General features: G+C 39.9%; 1 non-coding gene across 1 annotated transcript; it reads right to left on the bottom strand.

The window, feature by feature from the left end:
* Positions 1-1523: 1523 nt before the first annotated feature.
* On the bottom strand, positions 1524-1630 carry LOC141669397 (small nucleolar RNA R71). Its single transcript, XR_012553683.1, has one exon. It is a non-coding gene; the product is annotated as a small nucleolar RNA R71 (small nucleolar RNA).
* Between the last annotated feature and the right edge of the window lie 13311 nt (positions 1631-14941).

Here is a 14941-nt window from a genome sequence, read left to right as displayed (position 1 = left end):
TGACGTACTCTGTTTTAATATAATTAGTTTAGTTATTATTTTCTTGTGTTTGTTATCATGATTTCATATGAACCCATGATGGCGATAAGTTCTATTATGGGCTAATCGTGATCATGGGGTTGCAACGGATTTATTATGGAATTCTTTAGTTAATTGTTTAATACTTTAGTATGTGATGATTGCATGATATCTAGTATTAGTTGTGCGTATTCGTCTTATGTGCGTCACGAACATATAAGATAGGGTGTTAATCTCTTGTGAAGCGACGGTGGATCTTGAGATTTAGAACTTGCCATGCTAGCATATGTTCATGTACATTGTGCATGATTAGTGGGTAACTCTAACAGTTTTATTTGCCTTATGTAATCAAAAGGAATAACTTGTGCTTAAATCGTTGTGTTGTCAATTTCTGTAGACATATAGGAACTCAACATAATTGATGACTATTCAACTTCTATCTTAATTTTGGATGTTTGGTAGAATGGTATTAGTACAATGAAAGTTGGCTTTTATCAGTTTTGTGTTATTCGATTAATATCATCACTGTCACATGCTAAAGGTAATAACTATGGCTATAGAAGGAAGTAATAATGAAGTTGTGATCTCATGAGTGTTTTATTATTGATAAATTGAAGTGTTAGTTAAGTGGTTAATTAAGTAGTTAATTATAGTTAATATTTAATCAACAATTTTAAGTGTTATTATCTTAACATTGAGAAGTAATCATACATTGGTGAGTGAGTTTAATTAGACAATAACTTAGTCTGAGTCTCTGAGGGAACGAACTAGAAAGTATTCTATATTACTTGCGAACGCGTATACTTGCGTGAATATTAGTGCGTGATTTCGCCCTAACAAGTTTTTGGCGCCGCTGCCGGGGACTCGGCGTATTTTTTTAGTTTATGTACTTACCATCATTGGTCATTAGGACTCAGTGATTAGGACGTAGTAGTTAATTACTCTTTTCGGTTGTGTTTCAGGTACTTTAGCAAGCGTTTATGCAAACTCGTTCTCGTGCTCGCAAGAGGACCTTAGATACAGCTGAAGGAAAAGACGAAGTTATTGATACTCCGGAGAAGTTAGATTTTGAGGATTCAGATTCAGGAACTGAGCAGAAAGAACCAGTAAACATGGGAGATCGTATTGTTCAAGCTGATCCAGCTCTTATGGATTTTTCTCGGCCTAAAATTGATGACATTCAGTCAAGCATCCTTCATCCGGCTATTCAAGCTAACACCTTTGAAATCAAGCCGGGCACTATTCAAATGGTGCAGAATTCTGTTTCTTTTGGAGGAGCGGCAACTGAAGACCCCAACATGCACATAAGGAATTTTGTCGAGATCTGCAGCACTTTTAAGTATAATGGCGTGACTGATGAGGCTATCAAGTTGAGGCTTTTCCCATTCTCACTGAGGGATAAAACTAAAGACTGGTTACATTCTGAACCAGCTGGGTCCATCACTACGTGGCAAGATCTTGCGCAAAAGTTTCTGGTGAAGTTTTATCCAATAGCAAAGACTGCTGCTATGAGGAGTGCTCTTACTCAGTTTGCGCAGCAACCTACAGAATCTATGTGCGAGGCTTGGGAACGCTACAAGGAAATGTTGAGAAAATGTCCACATCATGGAATGCCGGATTGGATGGTAATCACTGGTTTTTATAATGGTTTGGGGGCCCAATCTCGGCCCATGCTCGATGCAGCAGCTGGAGGCGCCTTATGGGCTAAAAGCTATACTGAGGCGTACAATCTTATTGAGACGATGGCTGCAAATGAGCATCAAAACCCAACTCAGAGGATGACATCAGGCAAGGTAGCAGGTATTCTGGAAGTTGATGCAGCCACCGCTATTGCAGCCCAGCTCCAAGCGCTATCAATGAAGGTTGATTCTTTGGCTACGTATGGAGTTAATCAAATAGCTATGGTTTGTGAGCTTTGTGCAGGTTCTCATGCTACGGATCAGTGTTCTCTTGTCAACGAATCTGTTCAGTATGTGAATAATTATCAGCGACAACAGCAGCCTGTGCCAGGGACCTATCATCCTAACAACAGAAATCATCCAAATTTCAGCTGGGGAAATAATCAGAATGCTATTCAGCCACCATATCAGCAAGGAGTGAGTAAACAGTTTAACCCACCTGGATTCCAGCAACCACAGCAGTATGCTACAAGACAGTCATATCCTCAACAGGGAAGTGCAGCTGCACCTACTAGTGCTGATTTTGAGGAACTTAAGCTGTTGTGCAAGAGTCAGGCGGTTTCTATCAAGACCTTGGAAAATCAAATCGGTCAATTAGCCAATGCAGTGCTCAATCGTCAACCTGGCACTCTTCCCAGTGACACGGAAGTACTAGGCAGGAAGGAAGCTAAAGAGCAAGTCAAGGCTATTACCTTAAGGTCTGGAAAAGTAGCTGATGCTGAAAAGGCAAAAGAAGTCGAAGCTGAAGTTAGAGATGAAGAATCTAAGCAAAGGGAGAAAGCGGCGGAACCAAGGAAGACTACTGTTGAACACACTCTGCCTGAGGCTAATACAGGGGAGAAACAACTCTATCCTCCACCACCTTTTCCTAAGAGATTGCAGCAACAAAAGCTGGATAGACAGTTCGGGAAGTTTCTGGAGGTGTTCAAGAAACTTCACATCAATATACCTTTCGCTGAGGCTCTGGAACAAATGCCTAGTTATGCGAAGTTTATGAAGACTATTCTTTCAAGGAAGGTGAAACTGGATGACCTTGAAACCGTTGCTCTCACGGAAGAATGCAGCGCGGTTCTGCAACAAAAGTTACCACCAAAATTGAAAGATCCAGGAAGCTTCACCATTCCTTGCACCATTGGCAATCTAACTTTTGACAAGTGCCTTTGTGATTTGGGAGCAAGCATTAATCTGATGCCGTTGTCGATCTTTAAAAAGCTGGATCTGCCTGATCCAAAACCCACATACATGTCGCTACAATTGGCGGACCGTTCCATTACTTACCCAAGGGGCATAGTTGAGGATGTGCTCGTCAAGGTGGATAAGCTCTTCTTTCCTGCTGATTTTGTTATTCTGGATTTTGAGGAAGATAAGAAGATTCACATAATCTTGGGGAGGCCTTTCTTGGCTACTGGCCGTACCTTGATAGATGTGCAAAAAGGGGAACTTACTATGCGGGTTCAAGATCAGGATGTGACCTTCAACGTATTCAAGGCAATGAAATTCCCTACAGAAGATGAGGAGTGTTTAAAAGTGGATGTGATTGATTCCGCAGTTACTTCGGAACTCGATCACATGCTAATGTCTGATGCATTGGAAAAGGCCTTAGTGGGGGAATTTGACAGTGATGATGAAGATAGCAACGAGCAATTACAATATCTGAACGCTTCTCCCTGGAAGCGAAAGCTGGATATACCATTTGAATCTCTTGGTACTTCTGACCTCAAGAACGCTGAAGGGAAGCTCAAACCATCAATAGAGGAAGCGCCTACCTTAGAGCTCAAACCATTACCTGAACACTTGAGGTATGCCTTTTTAGGTGATTCATCTACGTTACCTGTTATTATTTCAGCTGACCTTTCAGGTAGTGAGGAAGACAAGCTCTTAAGGATTTTGAGAGAATTCAAATCGGCTATAGGATGGACCATAGCAGACATCAAGGGGATAAGTCCTTCATATTGTATGCATAAAATTCTGTTAGAGGAAGGTAGTAAGCCAACTGTGGAACAGCAGCGAAGACTGAACCCGATCATGAAGGAGGTGGTGAAGAAAGAAATTCTGAAATGGTTAGATGCATGCATCATTTATCCTATTTCTGACAGCTCGTGGGTGAGCCCCGTGCAATGTGTACCTAAGAAAGGAGGTATCACTGTGGTCGCAAATAAAAAGAATGAGCTCATCCCTACTCGAACAGTTACAGGATGGAGAGTATGCATGGATTATAGAAAATTGAACTAAGCCACAAGGAAGGATCACTTCCCTCTCCCATTCATTGATCAAATGCTTGACAGATTGGCGGGACATGAGTATTTTTGTCTTCTGGATGGGTATTCCGGGTATAATCAGATTTGTATTGCACCAGAGGATCAGGAAAAGACTACCTTCACTTGTCCATTTGGCACATTTGCTTTTCGAAGAGTTTCGTTTGGGTTATGTGGCGCCCCGGCCACCTTTCAGAGATGTATGATGGCTATATTCTCTGACATGATTGGAAATAACGTCGAAGTGTTCATGGATGACTTCTCCGTCTTTGGACACTCATATGATGAATGTTTGAATAATCTGCGCGCCGTACTCAAAAGATGCGTGGAAACTAATTTGGTGCTTAATTGGGAGAAATGTCATTTTATGGTGCGTGAAGGCATTATCCTTGGGCATAAGGTCTCTAGCAAAGGTCTGGAGGTGGACAAGGCCAAGGTGGGAGTCATTGAAAATCTTCCCCCACCTAATTCGGTGAAAGGAATCCGTAGTTTTCTCGGTCATGCGGGTTTTTATCGGCGATTCATCAAGGACTTTTCAAAGATATCTAAGCCGTTGTGCAATTTACTTGAGAAAGATGTGCCTTTCAAATTTGATGATGAATGTTTGGCAGCATTCGAGACTCTCAAGGAGAGTTTGATCACGGCACCAGTTATTACAGCACCAGATTGGACAGAACCGTTTGAGATGATGTGTGATGCGAGTGACTATGCGGTAGGTGCAGTTCTGGGACAGCGCAAGACAAATCTCTTCCATGTAGTCTACTATGCGAGTAAGACTTTAAATGGGGCCCAATTGAACTACACCACTACTGAGAAGGAGCTTTTGGCTATAGTCTTTGGCTTTGAGAAATTTTGATCTAATCTGCTTGGTACGAAAGTAACAGTATTCACTGATCATGCAGCTATTCGCTATCTGGTTTCTAAGAAGGATTCGAAGCCGAGACTCATTCGTTGGGTGCTTTTACTTCAGGAATTTGAGTTAGAGATCAAAGATAGAAAAGGTACCGAGAATCAAGTAGCTGACCATCTCTCTAGGTTGGAGAATCCCGATTCTACTTCACAAGATAGGACGTTAATCAATGAATCTTTTCCGGATGAGTAGTTATTTGCAATTCAGGAGGAAGAACCATGGTTTGCAGATATTGTAAACTATCTTGTCAGCAATATAATGCCTCCTAATTTGACATCCGCGCAAAAGAAGAAGTTTCTGCATGAGGTGAAGTGGTATATGTGGGATGAACCATATTTGTTTAGACAGGGAGCTGACCAGATCATCAGGAGATGTATCCCGTTCTGTGAGACGGAGGGGATATTACGAGACTGCCATTCCACGGTTTATGGTGGACACTATGGAGGTGAGAAGACGGCAGCTCGTATTCTGCAAGCAGGTTTTTTCTGGCCCACCTTGTTCAAGGATGCTCATCAGTTTGTTTTAAGGTGTGATCGTTGCCAAAGAGTGGGAAATTTGTCAAGGAAGGATGAGATGCCATTAAATGTGATGCTTGAAGTCGAGGTCTTTGATGTATGGGGAATCGATTTCATGGGGCCTTTTATCTCATCTTGCAATAATCAGTACATCTTGCTGGCAGTCGATTATATCTCAAAATGGGTCGAAGTTAAAGCTTTACCGACAAATGATGCAAAGGCGGTGCTAAATTTTCTTCATAAGCAAATTTTCACAAGGTTTGGAACACCTCGGGTAATCATAAGTGATGAAGGATCGCATTTTTGCAACCGTAAGTTCACTTCTATGATGCAGCGTTATAATGTGAATCATCGAGTAGCTACTGCCTATCACCCGCAAACAAATGGTCAAGCGGAAGTGTCTAACAGAGAGATAAAGCGCATTCTAGAAAAGGTTATTTGTCCGTCAAGGAAGGATTGGTCTTTAAAGCTCGATGAAGTTGTTTGGGCTTACAGAACAGCATACAAAACTCCACTTGGGATGTCACCGTTTCAGTTGGTGTACGGTAAGGGATGTCATCTACCGGCGGAGCTTGAGCATAAGGCCTACTGGGCATTGAAGAAATTGAACCTGGATTTAGATGCAGCTGGTAAGAAAAGAATGCTTCAGCTTAATGAACTTGATGAATTTCGACTTCAAGCGTACGAGAATAACAAAATGTATAAGGAAAAGGTGAAGAGGTGGCACGATAGGAAGCTACATCCTAAGTTATTTGTGCCAGGGCAACAAGTTCTGTTATTCAACTCTCGGCTCCGACTTTTTCCTGGGAAGTTGAAATCAAGGTGGTCTGGACCTTTTATTGTCAAAACTGTGTTTCCACACGGAGCGGTGGAAATTTTTGAGAATGATTCGGACCAAGCATTCAAGGTTAACGGTCAGCGGTTGAAGCACTACTATGGGGACATGGCAAACCGAGAGGTGATTAGTGCCATTTTGTTGACTACGTGAGAAAGGTACGGAACGTCAAGCTAATGACGAAAAAGAAGCGCTGCGTGGGAGGCAACCCATGAATTGTTGTTACAGGAACCCTTAGAAGTTAATAACCTATCCAAAAACACAAAAAAATCAGAAAACAGGGGCTGAAATTTTTTTTTTCCAGAGACCCTCTGCGCGCCCGCGCAGCTATGCTGAGCGGCCGCGCAGCTTTCTGCGCGCCCGCGCAGGGGTCGAGTTCCAGAAAATTTTTTACAGTTCAGAAAAAAAAAAAAACAAAAACACAAAAACCCATTACAGCCCATAAACCCACGAATTCTTTTCCCATTTCCCCATGATTTTATCCCTCAACCCCACTCCTAATCTAATTTAACCTACTCCACACCCTATATATACATACACCTATCCTACATATCTCCCACAACTTCCTACACTTAAACCCTCTCATAAACATCAAAAAATCAGTTCTTACACACTTTTATTCACAAATCAATGGCACCCAAGAGAGCACGCACTATTGACAGCAGCAGCACAGTTCCTACTGCTGATTCATCAAGGGGTACTGCTGCAAGGCCTCGGTTAACTGACAGAGCCGCGGAGGAGGAGTACACTAGGCTGTTGGGGAAGCCGATTCTGAAGGAGAGGGGGGTTTTACCATCAGGGAGGGATGGTGAGTTGTTGCCCATGATTGCAGAGAAGGGGTGGATAGCTTTTTGTGAGTCACCCGAAGCAGTACCGATGAGTGTTGTTCGCGAGTTCTACGCGAACGCGAATGCTGAAAAGAATGGGTTTTCTGTAGTTCGTGGGCTGACGGTTGATTATCATCCTGTGGCGATTCGCCGTGTGATTGGACAGCGAGAGAGGAAGCCCGAGGAGGAGAACTGGAATGAAAAGACTGCTGAGGATTTTGACTTGGATTTGATTTGTGCGACTCTCTGTCGACCGGGCACAGTTTGGAACCGCAGTCCAGCCAATAATGAGTATCGTCACTTTCCGGCGATCGCCATGAACAGGTATGCCCGTGCATGGAATGTATTTATATGTGCTAATATTTTGCCTTCTTCACATGCACACGAGGTCACAGTTGAGAGAGCACAGCTGTTGTGGGGAGTTCTGAATGAGGAATACTATGTGGACCTTGGTGAGTTTATCTACCAAGGAATTCTGAAGTTTTTGAGGGGAGCAAAGCATATGAACATCCCTTATGCATCCACGGTTACAAAGCTATGCCGTGCAGTAGGAGTGAACTGGCCGGCTCATGAGCAGTTGCAGTTGCCAGCAACTCCTATAGATTCTGGCACTCTGAATGGGATGCAGGAGTGGACCGGTGGTGAGCCTGAGGAGCATGGGCTGGGTTATCATCTTCCAGGAGGGCGTCCAGCACGAGGTGCTACTATGGCCAGGCCAGGGCGTGGTGAGGCTAGTTCTTCGAGAGCTCAGGAGGGTGCTGGGATGGGTGATGCCCAGTATAAGAGGCTTTCACGGCGGATGGATGCCATGTATGAGACGCAGAGCAGGTTTGCTCAGGAGCTCACCCTTGCGTTAGGGACTGCTTTTCGAGGCCTTGAAGCTGATATCCAGTGGCCAGTTTTTGGTGAGGACTCTGCATATCCGCCGCCTGATACTCCACCCACTGAGGGTGAAGATGATGATGACTCCGAGTAGGTATACCCTGTGTTCCTTTCTACTACCTTCACTGGGGACAGTGAAGATTTTAAGTTTGGGGGTGGTAGTTAAGGAATATTTTGTGTGTGTCATATAGTTGCATATTCATGATAGTTAGTTCATATAGTTGCATAATTTTTGCCATATAGTTTTTTTTATATATAGCTTTATTTGTTTGTCATATCATATAGCTCATGCATATACCATGATCCCTTTTGCAATGATTTATCGACTGAATTGTGATATTGAGGCGAGTGTAGTGATAGCATTAAAGTGATATTAAGCTGTGTAGGTTGATATGCATGCTAGAAGCACTTGTATTGTCACTAAGTCTTAGAGAATGCTTAAGGACTAGATTGTTGTTATGATCTGATTATTTTCGAGGATAATCTATTTATTATGCTTAGAATTTGATAATAGGTTCTTAGTGGTAAAGGCATGAAAAAGAAAAAAAAATGGAGTAAAAATGGAATTTGTTGCTAGTTGTGGCTAGGCGTCAAATGGCTAGTAGCCGGCTCACATGTTATGCGAGTAGTCTAGGGTTGAGCAAGATGGAGCGAAACGCACTTGCTCAGAGAAAAAAAAAATTGCGTAATTGATCAAGAGTGGGCTATTTGGTATTCGAGTTATTAAGTTCTTAGGGGACTTTGTGCCTAGTGACCTAAGGCTTTTAGAGTCTGGGATCCGCTAACCTAACGCTCGTTACATGGATACCATTGTATAAGTCTTTTGTGGACCTCACTCATTGCACGGTCAAATAAGCATTTGAGTTGTAAATAAAAAGCACGATTCCGTAGTAAGCTCCAGAGTTCTTGTAGTTTTGTATATCACTTTGTGCCTAGAATTTTTATTCTTTGTATAATCGTAGGATTGCCTTGAGGATAGTCTAGTCATAGTAATTGGTCTAGTTCCAAAGCATATCTGTTAAGCATTTGCACACACCACGTTTCTGGCGGTATGTCCGTTTGCATGAGTTTCTTGATCTTTAGTGTCTAACTGCATTCGTTGAGACGTGACAATTTGGTTGGTTAATTGTAGTAAGGGGGATCGTTGTATTTTCATATAGATTGCATTCATGCATATTTTTATTTGTTTTTGAGTCTGTGACGCTTGAGGACAAGCATCGATTTAAGTTTGGGGGTGTGATAAGTGGCATTTTATACCACTTAGAACGTCTTAAAATGACTTAAATTGGTGTCTTGAAATCAAGTATTTTGTGTATTTGATGCGTTTTTCTAGTGTTTATGCATTTCAGGGTATTAGTTGCATTTCGGAGGAGGAATCATCAAGAATAAGCCTTGGCATGTGTTCACCATTACGAGAGGAAAAGAACGGGCAGATTACAGCGAAGAAACGGAGCAAACATGGAATTTTTCCAGAAGGGTCCTGCGCGCCCGCGCAGCAGCCTTGCGCGCCCGCGCAGAAATGCTGAGCGGCCGCGCAGGGTCGGGGAAAAAGATATATTATTTTAGACTTCTACTTCTGTTTGGCTTCCAACTTCTATGTAATCTGAGTTTTATGGGACTATTATATAAGTAGATTTGAGACGTTTTTCACAGAGTATTAAGAGGAGATTATGTTTTAGATTGTGTTTTGCAAGAAGCGAAGGAGATAAGGAAGAAGACCGAATTAGCACACAGCAACGAAGAGGAAGCATATATTCTTGTGATTCTTGTTTCGTTGTAACGTTGGATGCTAGTTTTCTTGCTTTGACTTATTTACTCTTGTGACGTACTCTGTTTTAATATAATTAGTTTAGTTATTATTTTCTTGTGTTTGTTATCATGATTTCATATGAACCCATGATGGCGATAAGTTCTATTATGGGCTAATCGTGATCATGGGGTTGCAACGGATTTATTATGGAATTCTTTAGTTAATTGTTTAATACTTTAGTATGTGATGATTGCATGATATCTAGTATTGGTTGTGCGTATTCGTCTTATGTGCGTCGCGAACATATAAGATAGGGTGTTAATCTCTTGTGAAGCGACGGTGGATCTTGAGATTTAGAACTTGCCATGCTAGCATAGGTTCATGTACATTGTGCATGATTAGTGGGTAACTCTAACAGTTTTATTTGCCTTATGTAATCAAAAGGAATAACTTGTGCTTAAATCGTTGTGTTGTCAATTTCTGTAGACATATAGGAACTCAACATATTTGATGACTATTCAACTTCTATCTTAATTGTGGATGTTTGGTAGAATGGTATTAGTACAATGAAAGTTGGCTTTTATCAGTTTTGTGTTATTCGATTAATATCATCACTGTCACATGCTAAAGGTAATAACTATGGCTATAGAAGGAAGTAATAATGAAGTTGTGATCTCATGAGTGTTTTATTATTGATAAATTGAAGTGTTAGTTAAGTGGTTAATTAAGTAGTTAATTATAGTTAATATTTAATCAACAATTTTAAGTGTTATTATCTTAACATTGAGAAGTAATCATACATTGGTGAGTGAGTTTAATTAGACAATAACTTAGTCTGAGTCTCTGAGGGAACGAACTAGAAAGTATTCTATATTACTTGCGAACGCGTATACTTGCGTGAATATTAGTGCGTGATTTCGCCCTAACAATCTTCAACCACTTTGAGCCTATTCTTTAACTGTTCTAAGGTCATGTGTCCTATATTCACCTTACTGAAATCTTTGGATGTGCTTGCTTCTTCTTTGACAAAGTTCTTGGAAGTTGAACCAAACTTTTTGTTGAGTTTCTTTAGATTTTCACTTTTAGAAACATCTGCCTGTTTTAATTGAGGAACCTTCAACGGATGCTCCTTTTCTTCCTTCAACGGATAACTTTCATCATCCGTTGATTCCACATCCGTTGACAGCCCATCAATTAATTCCAGTTTCTTTTTGTTTTTATCCCAGGCAGTCTCACAGAATGATTCAATTCCTTGAACCTTGGAAATTTGAGCACTAACATCCCTAGATGTCTTCCAGGCTTTAATCACCTCTTGCTCTCTCTCTAATTGATTGGAAAGTATTTCTACTTTCTTAACAGATTCAGCTAGTTCATTTTCAACAGATATACAATGAAGCTTAGTTTTCTCTAGGTCAATCAACTTATCTTCTAACACAGCATTTCTATTACTTAAAAACAGATTGTTCTCTTTAATCCTACTATTTTCTTTAGCAAGAGATTTAAGAGACACACACAAATGATACAATTCAGTAGACATGTCATTAAAAGCATCATTGCACTCTTCTTTAGTAAGCTGTGTTAAATCAGTAGTGATTACCTGGTTGCTTGATGAACTAACTTCATTTTCCTCAGAATCAGCCATGAGAGCCAAGTTGACATATTCCACATCTTCATCCTCTTCTTCTCCATCAGCTGCCCATTCTTTTTCTTGAGTAATGAAAGCCCTCTCCTTTTGCTTGAGCAGATCAAAATATTTCTTTTTGTAATCTACTTGGTCAAATTTCTTCTTTTCAGAAGTTGGCTTTCTGCACTCACTTGCAAAGTGTCCACTTATACCACAATTGAAACACTTGAACTTGGATTTGTCCACCATGTTCTTATGAGGTTTAGTGACTCTAGTGTTTTTCCTAAATTTCATCTTTGCAAATCTCCTGGACAGAAATGCAAGATGCTCATCAATACCATCAGAGTCATCTTGGCTGGAGTTGTCTTCATTCTCAGCAACTTGCTCCTTACCCTTGCTTGATTCTGATTTGCTTGTGCCATCTTTGGAGTTTGATGTAGATCTCACAGTTTCTTGTCTGCATTCTTTCTCATTTTCAGCTACCAAGGCAACTGAACCTCCTTTCTTTCTTCCCTTCTCCAATACCTCATCCTGTTCCAGCTCTAGTTCATAAGTCTTCAAGATTCCATATAATCTTTCAAGAGTGAAGTCCTTATAATCTTGAGAGTTTCTCAAGGAGACAGTCATGGGTTTCCATTACTTTGGCAAGGATCTTAAAAATTTAAGATTTGAATCCTTCACCTGGTACACTCTACCATACAGCTTCAGTCCATTCAACAGCTTTTGGAATCTATTGAATGTGTCATTTAAAGATTCATTTTCTTCAAAATGAAAATACTCATACTGTTGAATGAGAAGCTGCATTTTGTTTTCTTTTACTTGTTCTGTACCTTCACACAGTAGCTGAACTGTGTCCCAAACCTCTTTGGCAGTTGTGCAATTTATCACATTATCAAACATATCCTTGTCAAGACCATTAAACAAAATGTTCATAGCCTTCTTATCCTTGTGGACTTCTTCTGTGTCTTCCATTGTCCATTTTGCTCTAGGTTTTGGAATGGATTGACCAACAGCAATTGTGGCCGTAGCAACTGTGGCTACTTTGTGGGGAATGTGAGGACCATTCTCAATGCAGTTTACATAACCTTCATCTTGGGAGAGTAGATGAAGGTGCATTTTCACCTTCCAATGGTGATAACTGTCTTTGTCAAGAACTGGGATTTTTACTCCAATATCCTTCTTACTCATCTTTATTAGTTTCCAAGATCTTTAAACTCTTTGTGTGTCAAGAGCTTGCTCTGATACCAATTGTTATTTCTAGAGGACTAACAATGAGATTTACAGAAGGGGGGGTTGAATGTAAATCTCAAAACTTTTTCAAGTTTTGAGCAGTTTTAAAGGCTTTGTGTTCAAGATAAACAAGTGTATGAATTGCTTTAAGCTAATACAGACAGATATATATTCAAGCACTAATGTAAAGAACACAACAGACCTTAAAAACTTTTCTAGTGGATTTGTTGTTCCACCAGAGATGGTATTTCAGAAAATCTGTGATTCTAGATGTTGATCACAGCTGCATCCTAGTACAAACTAGATAATTTTTCTCTCAAGATTTTTCTAAACAGCACTGGAAAAATTCTTATCTAATTACTAGCTGCTACTTGGTTTATATATCACCAAGTGTACAAGTGAAGACAAATATAAAAATACAATAATAAAATAAGTTCTCCACTTGTTTCTTCTCCATATCACTCAAGTACTTTGTTGACTATTGCCTCTTTGTACTAGAGTAGAACGGCTGCTTTTTCTGATGTTCCTGAAATTAGGCTTCCACATTTCAGTTATCTCTGACAACCCATGTGCCTCTGTCTGCTGTTACAACTACCACTTATTAACTGCTATTTAACAGAACATCCGTTGAAGCCTTCATCCGTTGATGGCTTTATCCGTTGATGTGTTAGCAGTTGAAGCTCTATCCGTTGAAGCTTTGTTTCTCATCCGTTGAAGGTCTTTAAGATATCCGTTGATACCACTTCATTTATACAAAATTACAAGGCATGAAATATTTACAATTGGCCTTCCTATTTGCATATCTTCTAGTAGTCAACATGACTTATATTTTCTCTCAACTTCTAAGAATTATATTTTAAATACAGAGACTGAAATGTGCTACAACACTAGACTTATTTCTAAGTAAAGCTGCACCATCAATGGATAGCCAAAGTGGTCTTATCCGTTGAGGCTGCAAACACTAAACTTCTACTTAAGTGTTTTGTTAAACATATCATCAAACTAATGCACATATATTCCTAACAAATCAGATATCTTTTCTTCCAAGTATTCCATTCTTCACGGAACTCCTTCTTCATGCATATCTCTTCTTATGTTTATCTTGATCTTCTTTCCTTTAATCAGCTACTGTCCTTATCTGATCGTCCTTCAGCACTTAAGTTCTGATATCTAACTTCTGATGATTATCTCCTGATAATATAAGTACTAATATCCTTAAGTCCTGACTTCCAGTATAAGTACTGATCAACGGTTAAGTACTGATTCGTCCTGTTAAGTAAGATCTGAAATCTAAACATAAATTATATTAGCCATGACATTATCAAATATATCTAACATATACTACACAAGAATTCAAGCCACCTCTCCAGTTGATTAATTCTGTAGAAGCATTACATCCAACTTATGCGGGGGCAATAACTCACCCAAAAGAAAGTTCTAGCAAAACTATTTTGGGAAACATCCCAAAATCTCAGCAGCTGTTAATACAAACGGAAGAAGATACCTGTTAGATATATTTGATAATGTCATGGCTAATATAATTTATGTTTAGATTTCAGATCTTACTTAACAGGACAAATCAGTACTTAACTGTTGATCAGTACTTATACTGGAAGTCAGGACTTAAGGATATCAGTACTTATATTATCAGGAGATAATCATCAGAAGTTAGATATCAGAACTTAAGTGCTGAAGGACGATCAGATAAGGACAGTAGCTGATTAAAGGAAAGAAGATCAAGATAAACATAAGAAGAGATATGCATGAAGAAGGAGTTCCGTGAAGAATGAAATACTTGGAAGAAAAGATATCTGATTGATATGTTTTAGGAAGCAGAATTATATTTCATATCAATTAGCGATTATCTTGTAACTGTGTAGTATATAAACACAGACATAGGGTTTACACTATAAGTGTTAATATATTCGAGAAGATTATTCATTGTAACCCTAGCAGCTCTCGTGATATTTGTTCATCACTGAGAGGTAACAGTTCCATACTGTAACAGAGTTTATTGTTTCAATAAAGTTTGTTTTCTGTTACTTAATATATTAAAGTTCGATTTGATTATATTATACACTGTATTCACCCCCCTCTACAGTGTGTGTGACCTAACAAGTGGTATCAGAGCTAATCTGTTAACACACATACAGTTAAAGATCCAAACACAATCATGTCTGACACAGAAACTCCAACTAAGCCTACCAAAACTGAAGAACCTCCAAAGACACAAGTTCAAAGTCGGTATGAGACTATCAGAGTTCCCATACTGAGACCATCTGAATATCCCATATGGAAGGTAAGGATGACCATGTTCCTGGAAGCAACAGATCCAGAATACCTTGATAGAATCAAGTAAGGGCCTCACAAACCAACCAAGCTCGCTGTTGCAGTTGCAGGTGAAGCAGCAAAGACC

The sequence above is a fragment of the Apium graveolens genome, chromosome 6, assembly GCF_009905375.1.
Source record: "Apium graveolens cultivar Ventura chromosome 6, ASM990537v1, whole genome shotgun sequence".
NCBI lineage: Eukaryota > Viridiplantae > Streptophyta > Magnoliopsida > Apiales > Apiaceae > Apium > Apium graveolens.
This window is presented reverse-complemented; position numbering and strand designations above follow the sequence as displayed.